At 34.0% G+C, this 8,943-nt stretch overlaps 1 long non-coding RNA gene across 1 annotated transcript; it reads right to left on the bottom strand.

The window, feature by feature from the left end:
- Window positions 1-392: 392 nt before the first annotated feature.
- LOC111367799 lies at window positions 393-8,905 on the bottom strand. Its single transcript, XR_002697889.1, has 2 exons — window positions 6,845-8,905; window positions 393-627 (listed from the first exon to the last, which is right to left on the bottom strand). It is a non-coding gene; the product is annotated as an uncharacterized LOC111367799 (long non-coding RNA).
- Between the last annotated feature and the right edge of the window lie 38 nt (window positions 8,906-8,943).

Below are 8,943 nucleotides of genomic sequence, written 5' to 3'. Positions count from 1 at the left end.
ATTACTCGGGTTAGTTTCTTAATAACTTTTATGTCAATATTTAATGCTTAGATTTACTTTCCTTGTTGAGAAATTCCAATAACATTTCTTCTATTCTGAAAATGCTTTACCTTTGAAAATGTTGTTGACAAAGTTTCATTTCCGCTCATGTGTGAAATAATTTCTTTAATTCAGTTTGCTGAGAGGACGAGCTCTTTCTTTCTTAGCTCTTTGTGAGGGTTTTATGCTAGAGTTACTCATTTTCCCCCTTTATTCTTTTTTAATTGTAAGAAACATGATGTAATTCACAGAAAATCCAATACATTTAAGACACTAACATTACCTTAAAAAAATAAATCCCGTGCAATGCACGTGCAAAGACTAGCTTAAAAAATGAGTACAAAACACACAAATCATGCCAACATCTTCAACAACATGCTAAATGTTTTTGAACTAATAGAACAAAAAACAAAAAAAGAATATGATTTACCTGTGCTCTAGTACAATGGTTAAAACAAAATCGAGGAAAAAGGCCCCTAGACAGGCAAAAAAAGGAAAAAGAACTGCGTCAAAACTGAAAGACATCATACATATGCATTAAAAAAAAGGACCAGCATACTTAATCTATAAATTTAACCTAAAACAAACCTGCTATGTGCCATTGATTTAATTTCATATATAGATAGGAGTAGCTCGGCATTGCAATCAGAGGTGGTGATGGCATCAATTTTGAGGCGAAGTGGTGGTGGCATCGATTTTGATTTCTCATTTGGGTTCAATTGGCAACGAATAAGAGCGTAGCAGACGTGGTGGAGGTTGTGAGTTGATGGCGGAGGGCATATTAGGACAGTGATGGGTAGCTAGGGTTGGGTTTTGAGGCAAGGATAAGGGTAGGGGTTTGGATGGGGATGGGGTAGTTGTGGAAGATGATGATTTTTATTTTTCATTTAATTATTGTAATTTTTTTATATGGAAAGAGAGAAAGGTACCCTTATAGAAATAATTAATAATGTGGCAAAATCATTTTATTTGTCAACTAATGATCAAATGGACAGTTTCCATGCATTTGGATCTCAGGTGCATATTTCTGAAAGGTTAGGGATCTTAGCTGGTATAAATTGAAGGTTAGGGTAAAGTTTGAAAAAATTGAAAAGGTTAGGGATCGCTACTGCAATTTTCCTTATAACTTAATCTAAAGAAATATTACTTAAGCCCTTGTTTGAACACCATTCTTCTAAAAATTTATTTTTCCAAAATTCATTTTCAACCACACATTCTTTAGTAAAATAATATTACATACAAATCCAAAAATTTTTCTTAATTTTTAACCACACATTTTCCTTCAAACACTATTTAAAAATGCATTCTTTCTCTCAAAATGGGAATTAAACAAGAGCTAACTCTGAAGTCCAAATCTCAACCTTTCTTCTCCTTCTCTAAAACCCAATAGTGATGGGCAAAGATGATGAAAAGCATTGATGAGAAATACCAATTAGGGAAAGAGAATGATTACAGGTCTATAGCCACAGGAAGCTAGTTTAGCTTGATTACTTGTTCGAAATTTTTTGCTCCAATAATTTGTCCTTGATCTCTACGCTACAACTGGGGGCTAGATGCAAGTGGCTATCGAGACGATGATGTGGGCATTCTAGTAATTGGAGTCTATTGTGACTCGATTCAACCCATCGACGGTGCATTATCCATGCGGGAGAGTATTAAGGTCCCCAAGTGTAAGGACGTTATTAAGAAACTCATGGCGAAAAATGGATGCGGAGCTTTTAACTTAGTGCTTCTCGATGGTTACACGGGTATTGGTGGCACGTGGCTTAGGGAGGCCATCAATCAGAATGCTCTAGTTTTTGATTCCATTAAGCTTGCTATGGAGCTTTTGGTTCATGAAGGAACTTCGTTACCAAGGTATTTAATGTATACGTTTAATAATATATATTGATCTTATGAAACTATGGACTAGGTTATTTTGAAGCAATCAAAATTGACTCTAATTCCAGACTTGGATACTTAATTATAGCTTAAAAATTTAATGTTAAATGGTTTATTGCATTTAGAACACAAGCACTCTTATAAAAATTGTTGGATTTTATACGCAATATTAAAGAGATGAAAACGAAAATCAACACAAGAATTTTACGTAGTTCGGCGATGTGCCTACGTCCACGAGAGCGAAGCGAAGATTTCTTTATTCAGTTCTGAAAAATAGGGTTACAACGTATTATTTATACTAACCCTAGCCTGGGCCCATATAAAACTTTAAGGCCCGTACAGAAAATACCCCTGTACCGTACAACCAGACAGTGAATTAAATCCGCGCAAGGTCGAAGCCACATGTACAACAATCTCCACCTTGGCGAATATTCACTCCCTTAGGGAAAAAAACATAACCTGAAAAATATCACACCATCTAGGACCAATGGGTTAGGACACATCTCTAACAGCTAGAGATGTTAATCAAGTTCAAGCAGTGCTTGAACTTATCCATTGTGATTGGCTTTGTCATCATGTCTGCTGCATTTTCTGAGGTATGCACCTTCTCTAACAACAGCTCTTCTGAAGTAACCAACTCTCTTATCTTATGAAATCTCACGTCAATGTGTTTGGTTCTTGCATGATAAATCTGATTCTTAGATAGGAAGATGGCACTCCTACTATCACAGTACAGCTTCATTCCTTCTTACTTGATTCCAAGTTCCCTGACAAGCCCTTTCAACCACAATAATTCCTTGGCTGCCTCAGTTGCCGCCATGTACTCTGCTTCAGTTGTAGATAATGCCACAAGTGATTGCACCATTGACCTCCAACATATGGGCCCACCTGCGAGTGTGAAAATATAACCTGTATGGGACCTTCTGTCATCCAAATCCCCTGCATAATCTGCATCTACATATCCTTGAACTGAAATATCACCATGTCGTCTCTCAAACATGATCCCGCACTCCATTGTACCTTTCAAGTACCTAAAAATCCACTTTACAGCTCTCCAATGCTCTCTACCANAAATCCATCGACCAATGACCTATCTCATTGATCAAATCTCTACAGAACCTCAAATTTGCGTTCCATCAAAAGAAAGGGACACTCCAAAAAAGGGGCTCAAGCACGATTTTTTTGTTTCTAAACCACGATATCCGTTGCTATTACTCTTTACTAACGGGATATTAGTAGCCAAAAATTCATTGTTAATTTGAGGGTTTTGGTTAAGTGTGAACCTTTTACCAATGAAAATTTTAACTGGTAAAAATCTTAATCATTACCTACCGACTTTCCATTGGCAAACATCTACTATTACAATAAGTAAAAATCAGTGTCATAAATAGTCACATAGGTGCGAAGCGTGGTATAAATTTTTATTATTGTTATTATTGTTTAATAATTATGAATTTTTTAACTTTTAGCCAACTAAATTGAAAGGTCCAAAAAGTTGTTTAATCAATTATTGCACCACTAATTTATAGAGGGCACTTCCAAAGATTTTGTTATGAACTTTCAGTGTGGGATAAAAATTCCTTTAGTTGGACTATAGTGTATTGTACCTTTAATTTGGCTGTAGTGTATTATACTATTGTAACTCAATAGTCGGTTTTGGGTTTGCTTCCCAATGGTTATCAGTTCGAGTCCTCTTAAGGCGACTGAGGTGAGTATTCGGTTGTAAATTTCAAGGCCCGTGGGATTAGGCGAGGTACGCGTAAGTTGGTCCGGACACCAATGGTCATATAAAAAAAAAAAAACTATTGTATAAATAATTATTTATATTTTAGTACCCCTCAACTATGTATATTTAGTAGGTGAATAATTGATTTTTTTAAATATTAGAATTAATTAATATCATCAACAGATTTTTAGTAGGTAATATGAATTATTCTTCACCTATGAAATTTTTGCTGGTGAAGAGGTTGAATTTTCTCTTTTTAAAAAAATTAATTACCCTATACCTACAGATATTTCGTAGGAGGGTGTTTGAATTTTTTAATTATTAAAATTGATTAATATTAACAATAACAATTATGTTGGTAATATAAATTTCTCTTCACCCACAAAAAATTCATAGATGGAAGGTTGACATAGTTTTTAGAAAAAATAGTTGAATGACATCATCCACGAAAATGCTGTTGGTAAATAGTAAGTGTACTTAACAACAGTAGGCATGGAATATCCATTGATAAAAAACTACCACAATTACCAACGGAAATTTCTTTCGTGATTTTCGAAATTAAAAGTCTAATACTTTTACCAATCGGTAATTATCCGCAAGTGAAAAGTTGATTTTTAGTTGTGAGAGTGATTTTTTGTCGGCTCTCTTATAAATTTGTCTGGATACAGGTAGATAAATGTCCAATATAATTATTTGTATATGAAAATAAGTTTCAATAAAAAGGACAAAGTATTTGTTATAAACTAATGAAGAGTTGTAGTAACGTTACTTCAATTTCAATAACAAATACTTTTACAGTGAATGACCCTTATTCCCAGTTCTTTTCTTGTTGCCTTTGCATTTTATAGGCATTCCATGTTCGATTATGCGGATACTGATTTTACCTATGTAAATTTGCAGCACCTGGAATAGACTTCTCGAGGGCAAAGATTAATTAACTAGAATGACAATGCTTATTGGGGTACTCAAGTTACTTGTTTTTACCATATTTTGGGTGGATAGAGTACATTTGGTACAATCGTTATGGCATTCTGCTTGAATTTTAGTGGGCTTTATTTTTTTAAACTTCTCCCAGTGTTATATGGGAAGGATTGGTTTGTTTACTTTTAAAATTCAAGTATTTTTGTTAGGAATATTAAAAGACAGGTGTTCTTTGCTACTAGCTAGGTTACCAATGTTTATAATGTTTGCTTTACCATGGCCTTGAACGTTAAATCTATTGGAGTTCCCTTTCATTGCAAACTTACCCTGTATGTTGAGAGTCTGACACCACAAAGATCCCGATTGTTTAGGATGGTAAGCTCTTGAAATGGTGAATCAAGTGACATTTTAGAAATGAGATAAAAATTAAATCTGATGAATCTGCTTTTCAGAAGTGTTGGGTTTTCCTAATTTTGGACTTGTTTGAGCCACATTATTTTTAAAAAAATACATTCTTCAACAATTATTTGACATCATTTCAACCACACATTTTTCAATAAAATAATATTACATGCAAATCTAAAACATTTCCTTATTTTTTAATCACACATTTTCCATTGATTTGACATGAATAATGCATTTTTTCTTGGAATATGGCTCAAAGATGGACTTTATGTTCTTGGGGGATGACAGAGATGTGATCAGAATGAAAACCAAAAGAGTGACAGTTCCTGTTAGATTATTTGTACATAATGAGCATATCAAATTAAAGTGGTGTGTTGGGCTAGGGTTTGAAGGGGTTGTTGGATTATTTGGGTCACTCAATCAAGTTCGGCTTGGGTTTTAAGAAACAGGTAAAATTGTAAAAGATGCAGCTAGAGTCCAGTATATGAGTCATATTTGTGTTGCAATTTTATTGTGATCTTTCATAAATTTTGTGGTTTACATTTAGATTTCTTTGATTTAACAGGAAGTGAAAGAATCATTCCATTTTGGGAAATGAAAATGGTAATTTGGTACATCCTGTTGTTGAGTGTATTCAATAATTAGTTGACTAAGTTAGGCATCATAAAATAAACATCGATGGCAATGTTTGCACTGTCATGGCAACAGTTACGACATTGGGGTCGCGAGGAAAGTTGATACTAACGATTAATTTGGTATAGAGGATCACCCAGTCAATTAGCTCATCTCGCCAACACTGGTAGACTCTTTGTTGGTTCTACGTATCAAAAGTAAGTAGTATGAATAATATATCATTTTTTTTTATTTTGTAAATTATATTTTATGTAGCACACAGTAAATGAAATTTCAAATAGTGCGTGAATTTGGGGTATTCCATTGTATTTGGTGCAGACTTGCAACGCTAAATCTGAGGACATACAAAGGATCAAGCAATGATGTAGAAACCAAGAGTGTGATTGAAGCATTTGGTGTTGAGATTGTAATTTTTTATGATGAAGTATTACTCGGGTTAGTTTCTTAATAACTTTTATGTCAATATTTAATGCTTAGATTTAATTTCCTTTTTGAGAAATTCCAATAACATTTCTTCTACTCTGAAAATGTTTTACCTTTGAAAATGTTGTTGCCAAAGTTTCATTTCCGCTCGTGTGAAATAATTTCTTTAATTCAGCCCCTGTTTTGTTCCCATTTTTTTCTCATTAAAATGAAAAATATGATCGCTATTCATCACATCAAGTCACCGAATTTGAATTTCTATCCCTTGTATGAGACCCATAACGACTATATTTTTTATTCTCATTTTTGAAAAAATGATAAACAAACGGGAGTTCAGTTTGCTGAGAGGACGAGCTCTCTCTTTCTTAGCTCTTTGTGAGGGTTTTTATGCTAGAGTTACTCATTTTCCTCCTTTATTCTTTTTTAATTGTAAGAAACATGATGTAATTCACAGAAAATCCAATACATTTAATACACTAACATTACCTTAAAAAAATAATTAAAAAATAATTAAAAAAATCCCATGCAATGCACGTGCAAAGATTAGCTTAAAAATGAGTACAAAACACACAAATCATGTCAACATCTTCAACAACATACTAAATGTCTTTGAACTAATAGAAAAAAATAAAAATAAAAATAAAAATAGAATATGATATACCTGTGCTCTAGTACAATGGTTAAAACAAAATCGTGGAAAAAAGCCCCTAGACAGGCAAAAATAAAGGAACTGCGTCAAAACTGAAGGACATAATACATATGCATTAAAAAAAAAGGACCAGCATACTTAATCTATAAATTTAACCTAAAATAAACCTGCTATGTGCCATAGAACTGAAGCGAATATGAGCGAGGCAAGATCCCTCACATGCATCCACACAAGAATATCAATTTCCAGCAATGACCAACAGTAAAATACAAAGAAACAAAACAAAATTAACTTTCTTTGATATGAAACTAAAATGGACAAAAAACGAAGGCAGATTTATACCGCAAAAAAGAAAAACCTATTTTTATCACAAAACTGAAATGAAGGCCAACGAAACACGATCCCACAAGCTAGGACAAAAAGAACTAAAAATAATGAGATGTAAATATTATTCATAAATAAAACCTTATTTATATAACCTTTGTTTGATCTCCATTATTTTCAATCGCACATTCTCCATCAATTTACTATTTCAAAATGCATTCTTAATATAATAAAATGGGGCTCAAGTCTAAAATAAAGAATCTAAAGTCAAAAGAATATCTGATAAACTAAAATTTTATAGAATTATTAAACCTAGTGCCATTTGGTACTCATTTTAATGAGTTTTTTTTAGACCAAATCTCATTCCCCCTACAATAATGAATGATAACACAGGATAAGAAGTCAGACAAATGTCAGAACAGATACAAATTGGAAAATACTGTTGAAACTAAGCTGTCTATTTTGCCCTTAGATTCTAATTGGAAATACAAGTGCCAGCCGCCTATGGAAAGTAAAGGGCATTAATGGAAAGTACAAAAAATGGTAAATGTCACTTCAAAGCTATATGGCTTGTGGAATGAGTTATTGTCAGAGGAAACCATTCAAATAGATGGAAATCATCCATTTGACTGTTAGTTGACCAATAAAATTGAACTTTAACGAACTTTGACCAATTTAAAGGGTAACTTTGCTATTGAACCCTATAAAACAATTAAAATAAAAGGAAAAAAACTATTCATTGCCTTCCCCACCCCACCCCACAATCCATTGCCTAAAACCACCACCGTTTGTTGCTGCCACAACCACTAAATTCACAGCCGCCACCACCTCAATCAATGAATCTGCAGAAATTGAAAATTAAATAAGAACCACCAACACTACCACTACACATCCACCACCTCCTCCTGCAATCCTCAAACACCAGACACCCCTACCACAAACTCAGAGGAAATCCACCAAATTGATAGTGCCACTGGGCTAAGTATCCTAATACCATCCTAGATTCTTCAAATCTAGGCTCAATTCCAACTCCTGCAGCAGCAATTGCAAAATTTGTTTCTTGGTCCAAGCTTTCTCAATGGCCTTAGCTGCAGCATCGCTGGCAAGCTGGTTGTTAAACCATGAAATAGTCTCCGTTTGAGAAGCGCTCATGTTGTTGCAGTTTCTCCAAGCTCTGGTGCTGCCGCACAAAATTCTAAGGAAATTTGAGAATTAGAGAAGAAATGTCTTGACATTTGTAGAGGAATGGCAGTCGTAAATTGAACTTGAGAATGTTGGATGGTCAAAACTTGATTTAATTTCATATATAGATAGGAGTAGCTCACCATTGCAATCAGAGGTGGTGATGGCATCAATTTTGAGGCGAAGTGGTGGTGGCATCGATTTTGATTTCTCATTTGGGTTCAATTGGCAACGAATAAGAGCGTAGCAGACGTGGTGGAGGTTGTGAATTGATGGCGGTGGGCAGATTAGGACAATGATGGGTAGCTAGGGTTGGGTTTTGAGGCAAGGATAAGGGTAGGGGTTTAGATGGGGATGGGGTAGTTGTGGAAGATGATGATTTTTATTTTTCATTTAATTATTGTAATTTTTTTATATGGAAAGAGAGAAAGGTACCCTTATAGAAATAATTAATAATGTGGCAAAATCATTTTATTTGTCAACTAATGGTCAAATGGACAGTTTCCATCCATTTGGATCTCAGGTGCATATTTCTGAAAGGTTAGGGATCTTAGCTGGTACAAATTGAAGGTTAGGGTAAAGTTTGAAAAAATTGAAAAGGTTAGGGATCGCTACTGCAATTTTCCTTATAACTTAATCTAAAGAAATATTACTTAAGCCCTTGTTTGAACACCATTCTTCTAAAAATTTATTTTTCCAAAACTCATTTTCAACCACACATTCTTTAGTAAAATAATATTACATACAAATCCAAAATTTT

The sequence above is a fragment of the Olea europaea genome, chromosome 18 (assembly GCF_002742605.1).
Source record: "Olea europaea var. sylvestris chromosome 18, O_europaea_v1, whole genome shotgun sequence".
Lineage (NCBI taxonomy): Eukaryota > Viridiplantae > Streptophyta > Magnoliopsida > Lamiales > Oleaceae > Olea > Olea europaea.
The sequence above is the reverse complement of the archived record's forward strand: the minus strand, read 5'-3'. Positions and strand labels throughout refer to the sequence as shown.